Raw genomic sequence first — 22329 nt, 5'->3', positions numbered from 1 at the left:
TCGCTATAGCACCTACCACAGTGCCTGGCACAAGATGAGTGTTTAGTCATTGCTTGTTCAGACAAATAACATCAGACTGAACCAAGTGGGATGAAATAAAACTGATGGATGGAGAAAAAGACCAAGTAGAAGATGACAGACGGGGAAAAGGAGAGAACAGGATGGGATCCACAAGAGAAAATAGCATGGGCCACGGAGAATGTGGATGAGAATGAGTGACTGAGGCTAGGTAATATAGATGATGAAGGTAGGGATAAGGGCAACCAGACAGGGTATGAGAATTCAGACTCCATGGCTGGCTCCCACTCACATTGAAGTCCTCCATTTTTGCTGTAAACTCCAAAATACGTGCAGCACACCACATGGCCCGTTCCCGCTCGTTATCCTTTTGGGAATTGAGCCACGGATCCATAAGCTGGAGGAAGAAGATAATGAAAGGAGAGGCCCATTCATCTGTGTCCCAGAGAACAGTGATTCAACATACCCTTGAGTCACCCTACCCACCGCCTCCCATTCTTCAGTAGAGAAAGAACTTGGTGATAAAAAATAACAGTCACTGTATTCACCGATTCCAGAGTAAAGTGTGTGTAAATCTATTTGGAAAATATCATTATAAATGGTTTCACTTGAAACACAATGGAAAAGTGTCTCACCTTTGGTTAATTATGGGTCCCAAATACCACTGCTATTTGTCAATCTACAGTCATCAATCTGACAATGATGTAACCACACAGACCGTGATATATAATTGAAAAAGAAGAACAGTAGCAGGTGAAAAAATCCACAACCAACTCAAAAGAACACTGATGCTGCACTGACCAGAAGAAACACGTCCTGCCCTAGTCAGCTTGGCTCAGTGGATAGAGGGTTGGCCTGCGGAGGGTCCTGGGTTTGATTCTGGTCAAGGACACATGGCCGGTTGCAGGCTTGATCCCCATTAGGGGGTGTACAGGAGGAAGGCAATCAATGATTCTCTCCTATCATTGATGTTTCTCTCTCTCTATCCTTCTCCCTAACCTTCTGAAATCAATTTTTAAAAATTGCTGAAAATTGAATAAAGTCTATGTCTTATAATGGTGTGTCAACATCAATTCACTATTTTTGTGTGTGTGTTTTTTAAATATGTTTGTATTGATTTTAGAGAGAGAGGAAAGGAGAGGGAGAGAGATAAAAACATGCATCAGAGAGAAACATTGATTGTCTGCCTCCTGCACACACCCTCAAACCCCCTAAATGGGGATCAAGCCTGCAACCCAGGCATGTGCCCTGGAGGGGAATTGAACCAGTGACCTCTTGCTGCATGGGCCAATGCTCAACCACTGAGCCGTACTGGCAAGGAAATACCCTGGTTTTAATAGAGGCTTTATGTACTATTTGTGCAACTCCCAGTGAATCTACAATCCTTTCAAATTTAAAAGTTAAGAAGAAAACCAGTGGCAAAATAATTACAAGCAGTCCAACATCCATCCATAGAGGACTAATTGAATAAACTATATTATATGCACACAATATATGAAACAATAAAACAAAGGAATATATCTGTGAATTGATGTGGATAAATGAAAACAATAAGGCCAAGAGCACTGAATAGAATGTGCTAACGACTGTGTAAAAGAGAAAGGGAAATAAGACTATAGCCTAAACAGAGATTTGCTTATTTTCACACTAAGAAAAACAGGCAGGACAAACCAGAATTTAATGAAAATGGTTATCTATAGAGGGTGAGTGGGAATAAGGTTAAGAGGATCAGTTTGGGAGCAAAAATCCTCTGAGTAAAACTTTACATGGTTTTACTAGTAAGTTTTTAACTACGTAAATCCTTATATCATCAAGCTCTTCAGTTAAGTAAAAGAAAAGCCCTAAAATTTAAGACAAACAAGTCTAAATTATATCAATTGACAATATAATCATACAGAAAAAAATATTTCAAGTAACTTTTGAATGCAATACTCTGAATATTGTCCTCAGTGACATACATTTTTTTTTATTGCTTAAAGTATTACAAAGAGTATTACATATGTCTCCTTTCCCCCCCCCCCACCCTTGACAATCCCCTGGCCTCCCCTACCCCTCAGTGTCTTATGTCCATTGGTTATGCTTATATGCATGCATACAATTTTAATAACAACAGGAACTGCAAAGAAATCTTGAACTCCCTGTGGTAACTGGGGAATTGCAATTTCAGGAGAATGCCAAAGTATCCCAATGACATTAGCATAGAGTAAATCAAGTCAATAAAAAGACAATTTTAAAATGGGCAAATCAGTTGCACCTGCACCTCACGTCTTTGAGCCAAGCACTTGTAAACATCTCATTCGATTACCAAGTGACTGTATTAACTAGGTACTGTATGTCATTCCACTTTCCAAGAGAAAACTGAGGCAAACAGAAGGTAAACAACTTCCCAAGACCATACAGCAAACAGCAGAGCCACGATCTGGAACCATAGTGTATGGCAGTCCAGAGCCTGTGTTTTGAACTGTTAACTGCTATGTGGGAGCAGTGGGCAGCTGAGAGAGAAGCATGCCACAGCTATGGCTGAAGGGGAAGAAGGAGGAAGCTTTCTCCTCTAAAGGCAAGACCAATATTAGTTATTTGATCTTAGCCCTTATTATCATTTCCCTAAAAGCTTTGCACCCAATCGTCATCAGCAGTTCTACTTCTTAGTTTTTCTGACTGTGAAAATAAGCAGTTCCTAGACAGTTCTCCTGGTCTGTTCCCAACTGTACCAGGTCGATGGTGTCCCCCCAAAATTCATGTCCACTCAGAATCTCAGCATGTGACCTTGTTTGAAAATAGGGTCTTTGCAGATGATTCAAATTAAGGTGAGTTCATACTGGATTTGTGCGTCCTAACCCAATGACTGCTGTCCGTATTAAGAGCCCTAGCTGGTTTGGCTCAGTGGATAGAGGGTGGCCTGCAGACTGAAGGGTCCTGGGTTGGGTTCCAGGCAAGGACACATGTCAGGGTTGTGAGCTCAGTCCCCAGTGGGGTTGTGCAGGAGGCATCCCATCGATGATTCTCTCTCGTCATTGATGTTTCTCTCTCTTTCCCCATCTCCCTCCATCTCTGAAATCAATAAAAACATATTTTTTTTTTAAAAAAAGAGAAACACACACACACACACACACACACACACACGCGCACGCACGAATGCCCTGTGAAAATCAATGGAGGCACAGATTGGAATGATATGTCTACAAGCCAAGATACCATGGGTTGCCAGGAGTTACCAGAAGCTAGGAGAGATGCACAGAACAGATTCTCCTTCAGAGCCTCCACTAGGAACCAAACCAGCCAATACTTTGATTTTGGACTTCTGTCCTTTACAACTTGAGAGAATGTATTTCTGTTGTTTGACGTCACTTCATGTGGTATTTATTCATGGCAGTTCTAGGAAATGAATACACCGACGTTCAGGGGTTTGTTCCCACGAACCTGCAAGCAGTTCTGGATCCGGGTGGGCATCTCAACAATAAGTGTCTCCATTAGTCCTAGGAGGGATTGCATGGTCCCCTCAAATAGATCCTGAGGGGGAAAGAAAATCAAAAAAATTGCCAACCTATCAGCCTCAACCCTCCTTTTAAACTGCTCAGCATTCTGGCTGTCCCAGCCTTCCTGGAGAAAGCCTGCTCCAAAAACTTCCCTACATTTAAGCACTACTGGCCCATCATTCACTTGAATAAATCCCTCTGTTGTTTCACCAGAGCACAAATGTCTGCATGGTGTGTAGTTTGTCCTGGTGGACTGGGAGTTCCCCTGCAACGTAGCTACCCCACCTCCTCCATCCCCACTCCCTAACTTGCGCTCATCTGGGACTGTGGTCCGAGAAGGTACAGCTTCAGTAAGCAGCCAGGACTGACAGGCTGACTGGCTCCAGGTGGGAGGAGGACTGGCCTGGCTGTCTGCAGAGTAACTGATTCACAAAATCTAGAACAGTGGGTTTCTCCCTCTCATCATTGAATGAACCAAGTGGCCTTGCCCAAAGCCTTATAAAGAGAGTAGGTGATCTGCCAAGGAGGGCTTCTAAACGTAGGGCCTGCTGGGAGAACCAGAGCAACATTGTGATAGATCCCAGCCTTGAAAATTGGAAATCGGGGGTCGGGCGAAAGAAAGGCAGCTCTCCCTGGAATAAAATACTCAGAAAAAACCTACCTAGGTGTAAAGCTATTTGTACGGGGCAGCTGGAACTCCCAGCTTGCTCCAAACACAGGAAAATCCTGTCAAAACAACTTCCTCATCCAAATCAGATTTACACTGAGGGAGGCCAGAGAAAACCCACCTCCGCCTTTTCTATATGTACCAGTCTTTCCTTTATGACATAACTGTGAACTAAAAAATAAGGATTACCAGAAATCGGATGAAAAGGAGCCCCAAGATGAACAAACCAACTGACCTTAAAGAAAATCAAGCTAATTTGGTAAATAATAGAAACCTGTATTTTTAAATTCTTTTTAATATCTTCAAAAACATTTCAAGAGACTATGGCATTAATAAAACAAGAATGACCAGGCAAGACAAAGGTGTAATCAGAACACATGAAAGAATTCCTAGGAATTAAATTTATGAATATAAATTATAAACTGAATCCCTCTTTCATTCCTCAAGGAAACACTGCAGGCACTATAAGAAATAGACTCCGATTGCTTGCTCCTGGGATTCCCTGGATTTACTTACCTTTCAACCGTTAGTAAAATCATATTTGAACCTTCTAGTCTCGTTTCTATCACACAGCAGTTATAAAGGGAAGGATCAAGTGTCTGCCTTTGGGCCAGAGTGTTAAAGTAGTGGCAGTGGTAATCAACGGGTAGAAGGAGGAAGTTAGATCTCAGGAGTAGTGTTCAGACTACATGGCCTACAACCTCTTCTTCACAGGAGGGCTTCCTTCCAATGATTTTGTGTTTTTATTAAAGAAGGCCGAAGGCTTTTACAAAAAACTGCCAAACCCATACTTCCTAACCTCTTAAAAAAATAAAAAGTGAAACCAAAGAGACAAACATCAAAGAGTTACTTACCACATTGGCCTGGCCCTTCTTGGGACTAGATGCCTTCTTTCGTAACACTTCTATGGGTGGCAGGCAGAACACACTCTTGAAGCATGTTCCCAGGAGCTCTACTCTTTCTTCTATCTCTAAGAGGGGCCTGAGCATCCTACGATCCAGGGAGAAGAAATGTAACCAGTGTTGTCAGGAATAACAACAGAAAAGGTTATAGACAGAGTGATGGAGACAGAGGAATAAGTGGGAGCAAGAAAGAGGAAGATATCAGAAGAAAGGGTATTAAAAGAAGAAAGGGAGTAACAGTAAGAAAGGGTGAAAAGAGCCAGGAAGATGGAAAGAAAGGAACTAGGGAAAGAGAGGAGGCATGACTATTGCAGGAAAGGGTGCTGCTAATTTGGGATGATATGTTATTACTTGTTAGTTCCCCAGAGCTTTTGAGAGAACGGGACATCACTGATGGAGATGGAGGTGCCTATCAGGGACAGGGCTGAAAGGAAAAGGATGCCTGGGGCAGAATTAACAGCAAGTGTCTATAGACACAGGAGAGGCCATCTCTACCAGGTCCTTTGAAAATCCCATTCAAAAAATCTTAGCCAAAAGAAGTGGCAGATATTGGCCAGTAAATTTCTACTATTCCCTTATGCTAGAAGCAGAAGCAGAAACTAAAAGGTGGGGATCAACTAGGGAATAAAGAGCTGCAATAGAACCGGGTCAAGGAAGACAGAGTGGATGGTGTGTTGTTACCTGAAGTTATTGATGATGTTCATTGCCTTCTGTCTAATAGGGCTGGAAATGGAGTTCAAGGGCTCCTCCTTGATTACCTCCTAACACACACACACACACACACACACACACACACACACACACCAAAAGAATGGTGAACATATTTTTCCTGTTTGCCTCTGCCTCCACCCACTCCAGGCTGTGTTCATAAGAAGGTGGAATTTAGAATTTTTAGTGACTTCCAATGGCTCTGAGGACAGCACCTCTCTCCTAGTCTCCACCACACCTTCTCTTCAGTACTCACCCCAGCCTTGAGGATGGCAAAGGGAACACTAAGGCGGGAAAAGGAAACTAGAATATCTGGGCTTTTCCCTTCAGCTCTAGCTCTAGCCTAGGAGTGCCACCAATGGTTTCCATGTGGACCCATCCTCCCTCCTCTCTGCATTCCCACATCCATCCTCCTGCAAGATACTTACCAGCATGAAGGAAACAATTGCCAGCTTGTGGGGGAACTTGAATTGAAAGGCCACGTGCTGCTGCCTGCCCAGGGTTTTTGTCAGTATGATGAGGGCATTCAGGTAATCCAGCTTCAGGGCCTTATCCTGAATGAACCAGTATGCTCAGGGTTCTCCAAGGTGGCAATGGATCTGGGCCAGGGCACACTACCTACACAGTCTGGGGGGTGAGGACCTAAGCCTTCTTTAGCCTTCCTTAGGCTGATGCTCTGCATCTTCCCTCTGAGGGTAGACCAGTGCATCCCTGTGGTGGAGAGAGCCAGTCCTCTCACCAACCCCCTTCTGAAGCCACCCTCATGTTACTCTGAAATTAGGACAGATCAAGCTTCCCGGTCTCTCAAGGTATTGTCTTTCCCTTGAACGAGTTTTACCAAAAGATATCTGGCTTGGGAATGGAAAGGGATTCTTCTCCAACCCTGGGACCCATGCTTTGGACACATAGCAAAGGCAGGAGAGCAGTACGGAGCTCGGCTGCCTCTCCTGAATGCTTCTTCCTACAAACACTAGGGAATTTAGGTTTTACTCATCCCTTCATCAGAGAGGGCAGTGAAGCGCTCAATGGCGGGTTACGAAGCTCTGTCAGCAGGAAGGACACACTGTGAAACAGACCTAAAGTCACTGTGGTCTCCTCCTTGGGCCAATTAGAGTCTCCAAGTAGCAGGATTAAGTGAAAGGATTACAATGTGGGAGAAGTCACTGTCCTAGCCCCTGACTCCCATTTAAGGCCAAGCATCTTTTTCTTGGGTGGTAAGAGAGGACGTGGCAGAAATGGAAAGCTGGAGAAGTAGAGTAAGCAGGAAGTACCTTTTCCAAAATGCAGTTGTGGTAGTGTTGCAGGATCAAGGCCAGCACGGCATCGAAATGCATGAAAATATCTCCCTTGCTCTCTAAAATAATCTTGCTGTAGCTTAAGTAGATGGTGTTACAGACAAGAACCCATTCCTTTCGCTGATGTTCCTGTAGGGGGGGGGGCGGGGGAAACAGAGGTTCAGAGAGGAAAAGGTTGCTCAGAGGATTTGGGAAAGAAGATGGGACTGTGGGATGGCGAGCAGCTTGGGGGACAGGGTGGGCATGTAGCTGGTGATACCAGGGCCTGAAACGCAGAGCAAGAGAAAAGGATCGAGGATGAAACTTTCCCACAGTTGTTGCCAGGGAAAGAGAAGCATTTATAGATGAGTCACAAGGCCTCAGAGAAATGGGAGGCTGGGGTGATGGGGATGCCTTGGAAGGCTTTGTATGGGAGGCTGGTAGAGCACCCTGGGAATGACATCACCTTTGCCAGTGTGAGGATGGACGATGACTCCTTGTCAGTGAGGACAGCACTATACACTTTCAGTTGCTCCAGCACTGTCCTCAGATGGTTCCTGGACACGATGCTGAATGCCACAGCAATGCCCTGTAACAAAGAGAGCCTCAACCCCATGCCACAGTTCGGGGTGAGCCAGACACATGCTATGTTCCCCCACAAGCAGGATATACATGGAGGAAGGGGAAGGGGAAGGAGAGGAAAGAAATGGACAGGAGATTTGGTTCTCCCCGTTTGAACTACTGAAAATCCAGGTGGAGAACCAAATATCTTTGCGAGGAGTAATTGAATACGTAAATTATGAAGAAAAATCATAGTCACAGATTTACAAAATCTTGGTCTTGTCAAACCTAACCCTGTACATTTGAGAATGCTTTTATAGGCACTAGGAATTCAGAGAATGGTTGCTCTGAGGAGGGGACAGAAGGAAGAACAAATCCCAGGCACCTTGCTGACAGGATTGGATCAGCCGTGGGCAAACTACGGCCCGCGGGCCAGATTCAGCCCGTTTTAAATGAATAAAACTAAAAAAAAAAAAAAAAAAAAAAAAAGACCGTAACCTTTTATATAATGATGTTTACTTTGAATTTATATTAGTTCACACAAACACTCCATCCATGCTTTTGTTCCGGCCCTCCGGTCCAGTTTAAGAACCCATTGTGGCCCTGAAGTCAAAAAGTTTGCCCACCCCTGGGATTGGATAGTTAGTCAGAGAGGAGATGGAAGACAGGGAAGACTTAAAGATAATGCTAATATTTCTAGTTTAGGAGAACAGGAATCATCAGTAACTCTGAACAAAACAGGCAGGTGAAACAGAGGCCTGTCTAAGTTGGAGAGAGAGAGAAAAGAGTGAGTTTCTGAATGTGTTGTGTGGAAGATCATGGCAAAACAACTCAATGGAAATGTCAGTGCCAGTGGGTTTGGGAATCACAACCTACAGAGAGTCAAAAGCATGAAGACTTGGGGATTCTGTGGTTCCTGCCAGGAACAGTCTTTAACTTAACCCCTCAGCCTCATAGCAGGCCCTTTTGACAACAGTGTCAGCTGAGTCCCTCCCTAGAGCTTACTCAACAAGGATAACTCTGCACAGAGCTAAGAAAATGCTCAAGCAGACATTCAGGTACCAGCTGTTAGCAAATTGGCTCATTTGTGCTAGAAGGGCCACCATTCAGACTTTGCAGCAAGAGCAGACAGATGGAGGGAGCCTCGGAACAGTGACAGGCTCCAGGACACAGATCCTGGAGAGGGAGGAAATTTTAGTGGGACTTGTAGACCATTGGATATCAGGTAGATAAAGGGAAAATTTTACCTCTTTAGAAAAGAGGGACTAGTGGAGCATCAGAAGGGGGTTCTATCTGTCCCTCTTCTTATGTCCTCCCTTAGCCATGGCTACCACTCCTTCTGGTCATCAAAATCATATGACATCATCATAACTGACATCATCAGAACATCAGTGCTTAACCTTTACCAGCCTTATACATGTAACTTGATTAATACTCACTAATGCATTAAGGTAAATATTGTCGTCCCCATTTAACAGTCAGGGAAAATATGTTTCCCAAATCTAGACACGAAGCCCAGGTTTGAGTTCCCGGTCTACATGCTTCTGTACATGTCCCCCTGACACTCCAACCCCTTCCAGTCAAAAACTAAGTACATCTACTTCCTCCCCCTTTGTCCTGGGTTCCTGGTCTTAGGAAGGATACCATTCTCCTCCCACTTGGACCAGAAACCCAAGAATCATCCCAGATGAGCTTTCCTCTCTTATCTTTATCTTCTGTATTCAATCTGTTCCCAAGTGCTAGCAAGAGGTCACTTATGCCCTAACCGGTTTGGCTCAGTGGATAGAGCGTTGGACTGTGGACTGAAGGGTCCCAGGTTTGATTCCGGCCATGGGCATGTACGTTGGTTGCGGGCACATCCTTAATAGGGGGTTTGCAGGAGGCATCTGATCAATGTTTCTCTCTCATCGATGTTTCTAACTCTCTATCCCTCTCCCTTCCTCTCTGTAAAAAATCAATAAAAATATTTTTTTTAAAAAAAGAGGTCACTTTTACTTCCTTGTCAAAGAACTCTGCACTCCATTCCCACTAGACCATTGACTGTTCTCTAGATGTGCTCCCCAAAGTCTTGATCCTGAATCTTGACTCAGAATGTTATATCAACTGGGAATACCTGCATCCCTCCTTCCCCTAAACTCGCCCCAACCAACCCAAGTCCCAGCAAGCCTCAATGCCACAATGACTGCTCATGTAGCCTTTAGAAGGCCATTGAGTATAGTTAGCTGTTTCCTTCCTGTATATATCTTACTCCTCATTGATACTGTTTGCAACTCAGGCTTAATAAATACCTGTTGCTGATCGTGGAGCTGATGGATGCTCTGAGAATCTGGCAGGAGAAGGGCCTTGGAGAGGGAGGCCCTAGGGCATGAACACCAGCACTACCGGTAATCAGCAAGTAGAGAGTGCTTATGTACCAGCATTGCTCTTAGTGGTTTTACATTTAAATCCTCAAAACCATCCTACAACACACATCACTTCTATGGTATTCCACCAACAATGCACACTCTGGATCCAATCATGACGATATATGAGACAAACCAAAACCGAGAGACGTACAAAATAAGTGGTCTGTGCATTTTTAAAATGTCCAGGCCATGAAAGATAAAGATGAGGAACTTGTTCCAGATTAAAGAAGAATAAAAAGAAATGACAACTGAATGCACGGCTTGATTCTGAATTAGACCCTGGACTAAAAAAAAAAAAAAGAGAGAGAGAGAGAGCTGCTTGAGACTAGGATCCTGGCCTCAGCACCACTCAGTCTGATCTCAGACGCATACCAGGACCCTGCAGCCACTGGGGACAGAGACCTCTGACCACAGCTACAGACCTTTGGACACCAAAAGTTCAGAAATCCCCGTGGCAGATCCCTGAGTAACAGAGCCCATCCCCCCTCCCTGCAGGCTTGACAGACTCACCCATTGCCTGGGCCTCAGTGCTGCTACAGGAACTTAAGCCTGGAAGTGCGCAAGCACCTTGGAACTGATCCCAGGTAGTGCCCGGTTCAGGACTCCTGGGTTGGGAGCAAACGCTAACACTGAGAATTTGTCCCGCGAAGCGCAGGCCCAGGGACCCCAATTCTCTGGGCAGAAGACAGCACCAAGCACCAGTGAGTTGACTGTGTTTCTTATCACCTGCACCTGAGATCCCTGATTCCCTGTGCATTCATACTAAGAGCCAGTGACTCAAATTCTTGGTGCAATGGCACACAGGGACCCTGATTCTCAATGTGAGGTCGCACGAAGCAACAGAGACTCTGATACTGGATTCTTGGGGAACTCTGACTCCTGGTGCACGCTAGGGGGCGCTGATTTTCAACACACTCCAGGGGGTTCTCTGTTTCAGCACTGTGCAGGCAGGGTCCCTGATTCTAACAGCGCCCACGAGCCCACATTGAGCGCTGGCAACACTGACTCTGAGCGAGCCTGGTTCCCACCAACCCACAACAACAACACATCTTAGTGTCAAAGCTATTCAGTGACACTAGGGTGGTGTGAGGCTCCCACTGCACACGGCCCAGGCCCACGCAACTCGATGTTTGAACCATAGGGAGATAATCAGAATGAAGAGACGACACAACACTCAGAGGAAAGACAATGAGGAGTCACCAAGAAAGGAAATTAATGAAGTTGAAGCATGCAACATGAGAGAAAAAGAATTCAGAATAATGCTTGTACAATTCATTCACCGGATGGGTCAGAAAATCAACAACTTATGTAACAATCAGGAAGAAATGAAAAGTGATATAGCTACAATCAAAAACACCACAGAAGGAGGGAGGGGGGTAAGAGATCAACCGAAGGATGTGTATGCATGCATATAAGCATAACCAATGGACATAAGACACTGGGGGGTAGGGGAGGCCAGGGGATTGTCAAGGGCGGGGGGGGGGGAAAGGGACACATATGTAATACCCTTTGTAATACTTTAAGCAATAAAATAAAAAAAATAAAAATAAAGCCACACACACAAAAAAAAAAACACCATGGAAAGTTTCAACAGCAGACCAGAAGAAGCAGAGGACTGAATTAGTGAGTTAGAAAATAAAGCAGAGAAACAAGCTCAATCTGAACAGCAACTGGAGAAAAAAATTAAAAAACAGGAGGAGAGCCTAAGGGAGCTTTGGGACAACATGAAACGAAGTAACATACGCATAATAGGGCTGTAAGAAGGACAAGAAGAGCAGCAAGGATTAGAAAATCTATTTGAAGAAATAATGACAGAAAACTTCCCAGATATGGGGAAGAAAAAAGTTACACAAGTACAGAGAGTCCCAGGCAAGATAAACCCCAAAAGACCCACACCAAGACACGTCATAATAACGATGGCAAATGTACAAGACAAAGAGAGAATCTTAAAGGCTGCAAGAGAGAAACAGAGTTACCTACAAAGGATCCCCCCATCAGATTATCAAATGATTTCTCAACAGAAACACATCAAGCTAGAAGGGAATGGAAGGAGGTATACAAAGTGTTGCAAAGCAAAGGACTGAATCCAAGAATACTATACCCAGCAAGACTATCAATCAAAATTGAAGGGGAAATCAGGAGCTTTGCAGACAAAAAAGGCTAAGGGAGTTTATCACTACCAAGCTAGCAATGCAAGAAATGCTAAAAGGAATGCTGTGAAAAGAAGAAATATAAAGGTAAGATAGAACACAGGCATGAAAACAGAAATGAATCCAAGCACGTATCTTTCAATAATAACTTTAAATGTAAACCGACTAAATGCTCCAATCAAAAGACATCGAGTGGCTGAATGGATAAAAAGACATGACCCATATATATGCTGTCTACAAGAGACCCACCTCAGATAAAGGGACTCACACAGGCTGAAAGTGAAGGGAGGGAAAAATATTTTTCAGGCAAATAGAAATGAAAAAAAAGCTGGGGTAGCAATACTTATATCTGACAAAATAGACCTCAAAGTTAAGGTCATAACAAGAGATAAGGAAGGCCACTTCATAATATTAAAGGGATCGATACAACAAGAGGATATAACCCTTATAAACATATATGCACCCAATGCAGGAGCACCCAAATACATTAAAAAAAAAAAACCCTGGAAAATAACAAGGGAGAGATCAACAACAACACAATCGTAGTAGGGGATTTAAACACACCACTGACATCACTGGATAAATCCTCTAGACAAAAAATCAGCAAAGAAACAGCAATCCTAAATGACTCACTAGATCAGATGGACTTAATTGACATCTTCAGAACATTTCACCCCAAAGCCATGGAATATACGTTCTTCTCAAGTGCACATGAGACATCTTCAAAAATAGACCACATATTGGTTCACAAGCAAAGTCTCCCCATATAGAAGAAGATTGAAATCATACCAAGCATCTTCTCAGATCACAAGGGCATAATATTAGAAATAAACCACAATAAAAACAATCCAAAAAACTCAAACACTTGGAAGCTGAATAACATGTTACTAAATAATGATTGGGTTACCAGTGAGATCAAAGTAGAAATTAAAAACACTCTGGAAACTAATGACAATAACAGTACAACAACCCAAAACCTATGGGACACAATGAAAGCAGTCCTGAGAGGGAAGTTTATAGCACTACAGGCCTACCTTAAAAAACAAGAAAAAATGACAGTAAATCATTTAACTCTACAACTCAAAGAATTAGAAAGAGAACAACAAAAAAAGCCCAGAGTGAGCAGAAGAAGGGAGATAATAAAGATCAGAGCAGAAATAAATGACATAGAGACCAAAACAACAATACAAGATCAAGGAAAGCAAGAGCTGGTTCTTTGAAAGGATAAACAAGATTGATGAGCCTCTAGCCAGGCTCACCAAGAAGCAAAGAGAGAGGATTCAAATAAACAAAATCAGAAATGAAAGAGGCGAAATAACAACATACCCCTCAGAAATTCAAAGAATTGTTAAAAAATACTGTGAACAACCCTACTCTAACAAATTAGACAACCTGGAGGAAATGGACATATTCCTAGAAAAATACAATCTTCCGAAACTCAATCCAGAGGATTATAAAAATCTCAACAGGACAATAACAATGGAAGAAATTGAAGCAGTCATCAAAAAGCTCCCAGCAAACAAAAGCCTGGGGCCAGATGGCTTCACAGGAGAGTTTTACCAAACCTTCAAGGAAGAACTAAAACATATACTCCTCAGACTATTCCAAAAAATTCAAGAAGAAGGAACACTTCCCAGCTCATTCTATGAAGCCAGCGTCACCCTAATGCCAAAACCAGATAGAGATAACACAATGAAAGAGAATTATAGGCCAATATCCCTCATGAACATAGATGTCAAAATACTCAACAAAATTCTAGCAAATCGGATCCAGCAATACATCAGGAAGATCATACACCATGACCAAGTAGGATTTATTCCAGGGATGCAAGGATGGTACAATATCCCCAAATCAATAAATGTGATTCATCACATAAACAAATTGAGTGATAAAAACAACATAGTCATATCAATTGATGCAGAAAAAGCTTTCAACAAAATTCAACACCCTTTCTTGATAAAAACTCTCCTCAAGGTAGGACTAGAAGGATCATACCTCAACATAATAAAAGCCATATATGACAAACCCACAGCCAATATCATAATCAATGGGCAAAACTAAAACCATTTCCCCTGAGAACAGGAACAAGACAGGGATGCCCCCCTCACCACTCCTGTTCAACATAGTACTAGAAGTACTAGCCATTGCGATCAGACAAGAAGAAGAAATAAAAGGCATCCAAGTTGGAAAAGAAGAAGTAAAACTGTCCTTATTTGCAGATGACATGATGCTGTACATAGAAAACCCTAAAGACTCCATCAAAAAATTATTAGACTTAATAAATGAATTCGGCAATGTAGCAGGATACAAAATTAATGCAAAGAAATCTAAGGCATTTCTTTACACCAACAGTGAACTTACAGAAAGGGAGACTGAAAAAGCAACCCCATTTACCACTGCACCAAAAAAATTAAGATACCTAGGAATAAACTTAACTAAGGAGGTAAAAGACTTATATGCGAAAAACTACATGACACTGAAAAAAGAGATAGAGGAAGACATAAACAGATGGAAGAACATACCGTGTTCATGGATTGGTAGAATGAACATCATCAAAATGTCCACACTACCCACAGCAATCTATAGATTCAATGCAATCCCCATTAAATTACCAACGGCATATTTAACAGGTCTAGAACGAATGTTCCAAAAATTCTTCTGAAATAAAAAAAGACCACAAATAGCTGCAGCAATCCTGAGAAAGAAGAACAAAAAGAACATGCAAAAAGATGAAACTAGACCACCAACTCACACCATACACAAAAATAAACTCAAAATGGATAAAAGACTTAAACGTAAGATGGGAAACCATAAAAATACTAGAGGAATCCACAGGCAGCAAAATTGCAAACATATGCCGAAGGAATTTCTTCTCTGATAATGCTCCTAGGGCAGTGGAAACTAAAGAGAAAATAAACAAATGGGACTACATTAAAATAAAAAGCTTTTGCACAGCAAAGGAAACCATCAACAAAACAACAAGAAGACCCACTGCATGGGAAAACATATTTGCCAATGATATTACCGATAAGGGTTTAATCTCCAACATTTACAAGGAACTCATGAAACTTAATAATAGGAAGATAAACAATCCAATTAAAAAATGGGCAATGGACCCAGATAGACACTTTTTGAAAGAGGACATACAGAGGGCCGAAAGACATATGAAAACATGCTCAAAGTCACTAATCATCTGAGAGATGCAAATCAAAACGACAATGCGGTTTCACCTCACTCCTGTCAGAATGGCTATCATCAACAAATCAACACACGACAAGTGTTGGAGAGGATGTGGAGAAAAAGGAACCCTTCTGCACTGCTGGTGGGAATGCAGACTGATGCAGCCACTGTGGAGAACAGTATGGAGCTTCCTCAAAAAACTACAAATGGAACTCCCATTTGACCCAGTGATCCCACTTCTAGGAATATATCCCAAGAGGCCAGAAACACCAATCAGAAAGGATATGTGCACCCCTATGTTCATAGCAGCACAATTCACCATAGCTAAGATCTGGAAACAGCCTAAGTGCCCATCAGCAGATGAGAGGATTAAAAAACTGTGAAACATCTACACAATGGAATACTACGCTGCGGTAAAACACAAGGAACTCTTGCCTTTTGCAACAGCTTGAATGGAACTGGAGAGCACTACGCTAAGTGAAATAAGCCAGTCAGAGAAAGATAAATACCACATGATCTCACTCATTTGTGGAATATAGAGAACAACATAGACTGATGAACAGGGACAGATCCAAAGACAGAGAAACAGCAATCAGACTATTAATCCCCAGAGGGGAAGTAGGGGCGGGTGGGGGTAAGTGGAAGAGATCAACCAAAGGACTTGTATGCATACATATAAGCCAAACCACTGGACATGGACAATAGGGTAATGAGAGCATGACTAAGGGGGAGGGGGAGGATGAGGGTAAATGAGGGGGGGGATGAGGACAAATTTGTAATTCCTTAACTAATAAAGAATTTAAAGATTTTTTAAATAAAAAAAAATTTCATTTGCTCTAAAACACATTGTTGAGACAATTGATTTTCAAACTGGGTCTATAATTTAGATATCAGTGGTGTAGCAATGTTAATTTCCTGATTTTGATCATTGCACTCTGCTTATGTAAGAGAATGTCTTTATTTTTAGCTAGTAGACAGTAAAGTATTTAGGGGTAAATGAGCTTCATGACTGCAGCTTTCATTTCAGATTCAAAAAATACAGTAATAATGTTAGTAAATAAATTATGTAATTTATGAGAAAGAGAATGATAAAGCAAAGATGGCCAAACATTTATATTTTGGGAATCTGGGAGAAGAATAAATAGGATTTCTTTGGGATTTTTTTGCAACTTTCCTCTAAATATTAAATTATTTAAAATTCAAAAAATCTTTTAAAGAAATATCCTATCAGGAAGGTACCATAGCCTTGTCTTAAAGAGGAGGAAACTGAGGCACAGAGAGGTTCGGTAACTTGCTCAAGGGCACATAGCTAGTAGGTGGCAGAGCTGGAACTCGCACCCAGGTGCTCTGGTTTGCCAGGCCCAAGGTTTTAGCCACCTTGCCATCCTGACTCAACCTGAAAATGCTTTGCCAATGCACTCTGCCTCACCTCCCTCTCCTGCACGTTTTCATGGGAAGTTTGAAGGATGGCGGAGAGCATCATCTTCACCAGTTCCTCACTTCTTGAGGTCCACAGGGCGAAGCCAAAGAATTTATACAGAAAAGCCTAGGAAAGGAAGGAGAGCAGGGTCACGCAGAGCTTGAAATGAGGGTAGGGCAGCATTTCCTATACTAGCCACCACCTTTGCCCACAGCCCCATCCTCCACCCTGGCCCTTGCTCTCTAGAGGCATCTGGATAAGGCAGTGATCCTATAGAGCAGGGGTTCAAGTTACAGCGAAGAGAAAGCTGCCTTTCCAATGTCTCAGCCTCTTAGGGATCATCCTTTAGGAACTTGCTCTGACCCCCATACCTCCTACTTACAGCTAGGAAATTAAAAAGTTCATTAAACTTGCATAATTTTAAAATCAAAATTGTATAATTGTAGAAGCACTTTTATGTAATTCTTTCTCCCTCCTCTGAATGTCAGTGGCCTTTATCCTTGCTTCCTGCGCACTCTCCTGTCTACCTTGTGATACCAGACTGTGTGGACTCACCACTCCCTTCTTCAGGGTCTCTGTACTCCCCATTTTCTCTGTGTAGAACCCTCTTCCCCAGGCTCTTCAAAATGTCTCATTCTCTTGCCCAAACCGGGTTGGCTCAGTGGATAGAGCATCGGCCTGCGGACTCAAGGGTCCCAGGTTCGATTCCGGTCAAGGGCATGTACCTTGGTTGCAGGCACATCCCCAGCAGGGAGTGTGCAGGAGGCAGCTGATTGACGTTTCTCTCTCATCGCTGTATCTAACGCTTTATCCCTCTCCCTTCCTCTCTGTAAAAAATCAATAAAAATATTTTTTTAAAAATGTCTCATTCTCCTCTTTCAGATATCCCCTCAGTGAGCCTGCTCTGACCTCCGAAGTCCCTCTCCAGCTCCTCACCCTGTTTCCTTCTTTCAGGGCTTCATCATAATCACTCATCTTGTCTGTGGATTTGTTCTGTTACTTCCCAACTTGCTCCAACCCCACATCTCAGGTGAGACTGGAGCTCAAGAGCAGTGTCTACCCAGTTCATTACTCCGCCCCATTGCTATCAGTGCCTGACGCAGTGGGCAAACAGGACATTCCGGCTGTTCAATGAATGCCTTAACTCCCCCTCTTATGGGTATCTTTTCTCCTCTAGCAGAGGCTCATGGTGCCTTGCCCAGACCTTAGGGTTCCTTCCCTTCAACTGGCCGCAGGAACTTTTCTGAACAGCTACTCCCTGCAGCCTTGGGGGAGAACTGTCCTGAGGTGACTGGGGCCTCCTTACCCCAGATGCTCAGGCGCTACATTGTTCTCTCTCCCCTCCCAGCACAGGACCAACCTTGGAAACCTGGAGCCAATGACAAACAACCTGGGGGCAGAGGGTACAAAAGCCTCCTCACTTGTCCCCAGGCAAGACAGACTGTGCAGTTTCCAAGCAGGGCTCCCATGGGATCAGGCCACATCCTGGCTTGGCTCCTCCTCTCCCCTATCCTGTGTCCTTCACTCTATCACAAGGTCTCCTGAGAGCATTTCCTCGCCAAGTCACTTGACAAGAATCCTCACCTTAGGCTCTGCATCAGTTAAACCTGACCTAAGGCACCTACTTTTCTGCTTCACTGGCAAAGACTACTCATCTTCCCAGACTTCCCACTCCTCTGCAGGAGACTCATCTTCCCATTTTGCCCAGGACTGAGGCGCTTCCCCGGACACTGAACTTTCAGCACTAACATCAAAACAGTCTTGAGCAAACCTAAACAGCACATCACCTCTGACAAAGCTGCTCTGCCCAGGCCCCTCAGGCCTCCTCCCTGCTCCCAAGCACACAGTGCATATTTCCACCCTGACACCTACAAGGCTTAGAATAATTGCCCACTTTCTTGTCTATTCACTCAAGTAGATGATGGTTTCCTGAAGGCAGAGGCTGTTTTTACATGAATACCTTCGGCTCAGCCCAGTGTCTGCTCTGCTCTAGGCATTTAGTGCACTGCTTTTTTAATCCTCACCCAAGGATATTTTTCCATTGATTTTTTGTTAGAGAGAGGGAAAGACAGAGAGAAATATCGATGTGAGAGAGACACCTCAATTGTTGCCTCCTGCACATGCCCTGACCAGGGCCCAAGAAAGGGTGGAGTCTGCCACCAAAGTATGTGGCCTTGACTGGAATCGAACCCGGAACCCTTCGGTCTAGAGGCCAACGCTCTACTCACTGAGCCAAACCGGCTAGGGCTAGTGCACCTTTTAAATAACTGAATTAAAAAGATCAGAATTCTCGCTTGCTTCATTTTGTGCCCCTAATCTACCAACCACAAAGATGTGCATACATTAGGTGCTTCATAAGTACTGTTAATAATAAGAGAGAAAACCGTCTTGGAAATAAGGCCTCTTTCCTGGAAACCTCCAGAGCTCAAATAAAGTATTTCTCAGTGGCAGGAAAACAGGAATCGAAATCAAGAAACCTGCATTCAGGCCCTAGCCAGTTTGGCTCAGTGGATAGAGTGTTGGCCTGCGGACCGAAGGGATCTGGGTTCGATTCCAGTTAAGGGTATATATCTCGGTTGCAGGCTCCTCCCTGGCCTGGTCCCTACTCAGGGCATATGCAGGAGGCAACCAATTGATGAGTTTCTCTCACCTAGATATTTCTGTCTTTCTCTCTTCCACTCTCCCTAAAAAATCAATGGGAAAATATCCTCAGGTGAGGGAGGAAGGAAAGAAGGAAGGAAGGAAGGAAGGAAGGAAGGAAGGAAGGAAGGAAGGAAGGAAGGAAGGAAGGAAGGAAAAAAGAAAAAAACTTGGATTCAGGTGCCAGTTTTACCAATAATTTTCTTAAGATTTTAAATCCTCCTGGATTGTGTTTCTTCAACTTCAAGGTAGGGATGACGACAGCTATAGGTTATTTAGGCTAATATGTTAAAAATCTTTATTATTGACACTTTATCAACACTAAATTGGGAGCGCATGGAAAAGCCAAGGCAGGACCCCACGCCGTCACCACCACCAACCTTGCACTCTATGTGGAAAGGCGCCCATATTTCTTCCTCAACTCTGTATCCCCAACATGAAGCACAGTGTATGGGATGCCCTCAAATATTACTTGAATTGACTGCTTAAATAGGACTCTAAAATCAACAATCTTTCCACTGCACCAAGTACAAGCTCCATTCTATTAAGAATATTAGGAGATTTCAATGAAGACAATAGATGGCAAAGTTCTTGATAAAGCCTAAAAGGCTAAGCAAAAGTAATACACTTTGATATTTTTGTCATGCCAGTGTGACAACCAGTTTGTGGTCCTCTCCACCCCTTGATTCCCAGGATGCAGGAACACTGGTTTGTTCTTTCCCCAAGGCCTGTACTCATTCACATTTCCTCAGCCACCTGTGTGAGCACCAGGTTTCTTCAGCCCATCCTCCACCTTCAACGCATCCCTCCGCCCCCGCATTGCAACCACCACACGCCCAGACAAACCTTCTCATCACCATCATCGCCGAAATAACACATCCTCTCCAAGATGGTTCTGATGAGTTGCTCCTGCCAGCGGTCATCATCAATAGCCACCAATGAGTGACTCAAAAACTGAGGAAGAAGAAGGGAGAAGAGGACCACAAAGGTCAGTGGTAGGCTGTTCTGGCCCACAAAAGTGGGGTCAGGAAGTAGCAAGAGCCGTAGCCCGTTGGCTCAGTGAATGGAGCGTCGGCCTGTGGACTGAAGGCCCAGGTTTGATTCCGGTCAAGGGCATGTACCTTGGTTGCAGGCACATCCCCAGTGCAGGTGTGCAGGAGGCAGCTGATAGATGTTTCTCTCTCATTGATGTTTCTAACTCTCTATCTCTATCCCTTCCTCTCTGTAAAAAAATCAATAAAATATATTTTTCTTAAAAAAAAAAAAGAAGAAGAAGAAGCAAGAGACAGGGGTTATGGCCTGTAAATATGGAAAAAAGGGGAAACACATGGTGGGAGTTAGGACTGAAGAATGATATTACAGTGACAATGATGGTAATGCCAATTACATGTGTGAAGCCCTTTCCAATTTACAAGGTCCTCTCCGATATCATCCTTTTTAATTCTGGGAGGCAGGAGTTACTTCCATTTAACCCATGAAGAACGTGAGACATGCAAAGGCTAAATACCTTGCCCAAGGACATACAGCTAGGGCCCTTTCCCTTACTTCCCCTTGATATAGGGTCGTAAGGGTATGCAAGGGGGCTCAAGACTTAGCACATAGTCAGATACTCTGAGGCAGAGGCCAGGAGGCAAGGGGACCACAGAAAGAGGTTTGCTTGAGCAGTTAGGCCCTTCATCATGGCCTCAGTCTCTGGGGGGCTTGGGGCTATCCTCCCTCAGGTTCCTGAAGATGGGAAAGAAGGCAAGTGTGGAGGGAGGGAGGGCTTGGGGAGTGCTTACGCAAAACAGCCTGTCCTCCCACTCCTCCTGATTCAGGCTCTTCTCAGTATGATCTAGGAAAGGAGAGAGCATGGGGACCCACTCAACCGGAAGGTCCCAGACAGGGAGAAGAAAACATTTAAGTACTATGCGGCACTCAGCCTACAAGGAAACTGCTCTCCCACTTTCCAGAGGCTCCAGAAGATGAATGACTTTCCAAAGGTTAAATACACACAGCTGACCAGTGTCAGAGGAAGGATACAAAACTGGTCTGTCTGTTTCCAAAGCCAACAATCTTCCCTGATCTTCTGCCCATAAGAAGGTGCAGGAGTCATTCTGGGAACACTGGAGCCACAGAACTTTGGACTGTGTTTCCGCTCAGTTCACAACATTGCCTCCAAAAGCATACCCATCCAATAGCACCTCAAAGTGACAGAGAGCCTGGTTCCAGTTCTCCTCACCCCAAGGAAGGTCCATCCTGCACCTGGGGATGCCATCTCTTTTGGAGTCTTGCCACTGTCCCAGCTTCATTCCTCCCCCTGCTAACCAAGCCCTTACCTTCTAGTATCTCCAACATCTGTGGGATCACCTTCCTCCACAGCTGGCCAACACTATGGCTTATAACAGGATGCGGAGAAGTGATAGGATGCAGGGCAGATAGTAGCCTCAGAGAGCTTGTACCAAACTCCTTTTCCCTGTAGGGCTTCCGGGAACACATCTGAGAAGCAAGCAGGAGGCAGAGAAAATATTTAAAAGAAGAGAACAAAGAAAATGAAAGCAAATCCATAGAATGGTAGAGCTGGAGCTTAGGCCCTGCCCATTCTTTGCCACCTGTTGAACTCCTACATCCTTCCAGATGCTCTGGAAACATCACCTCTTCTGTGATGCCTTCCTGCCTCCTGGAGACCATGTCAGCCTGTTGCTCTTCTAAGTCCCGTTGCACCTTATGTATTCATCTATTAGTACATCTGTCACACTAGACTATAGATAGCTATTCCCACACTTGTCTTCCGCACTAAGTCTGTGAACACCTCAAGGGTAGGTCTACCTTTGTCATTCCAAGTGTGCATAATGTCTAGCACATAATGTCTTGGCTAACAGAGAAACTCAAGACAGAGATCCAGAAAGGTATGTGGGCGTGTCCACGGTCAACAGAGAGCAGCTCACA

At 43.8% G+C, this 22329-nt stretch overlaps 1 long non-coding RNA gene across 1 annotated transcript; it reads right to left on the bottom strand.

The window, feature by feature from the left end:
- Nucleotides 1–6205: 6205 nt before the first annotated feature.
- On the bottom strand, nt 6206–7596 carry LOC132226247 (uncharacterized). The gene is made up of 3 exons (XR_009451029.1): nt 7512–7596; nt 7043–7195; nt 6206–6325 (listed from the first exon to the last, which is right to left on the bottom strand). It is a non-coding gene; the product is annotated as an uncharacterized LOC132226247 (long non-coding RNA).
- Between the last annotated feature and the right edge of the window lie 14733 nt (nt 7597–22329).

This window comes from Myotis daubentonii, chromosome 2, assembly GCF_963259705.1.
Source record: "Myotis daubentonii chromosome 2, mMyoDau2.1, whole genome shotgun sequence".
NCBI classification, from domain to species: Eukaryota; Metazoa; Chordata; class Mammalia; order Chiroptera; family Vespertilionidae; genus Myotis; species Myotis daubentonii.
The sequence above is the reverse complement of the archived record's forward strand: the minus strand, read 5'-3'. Positions and strand labels throughout refer to the sequence as shown.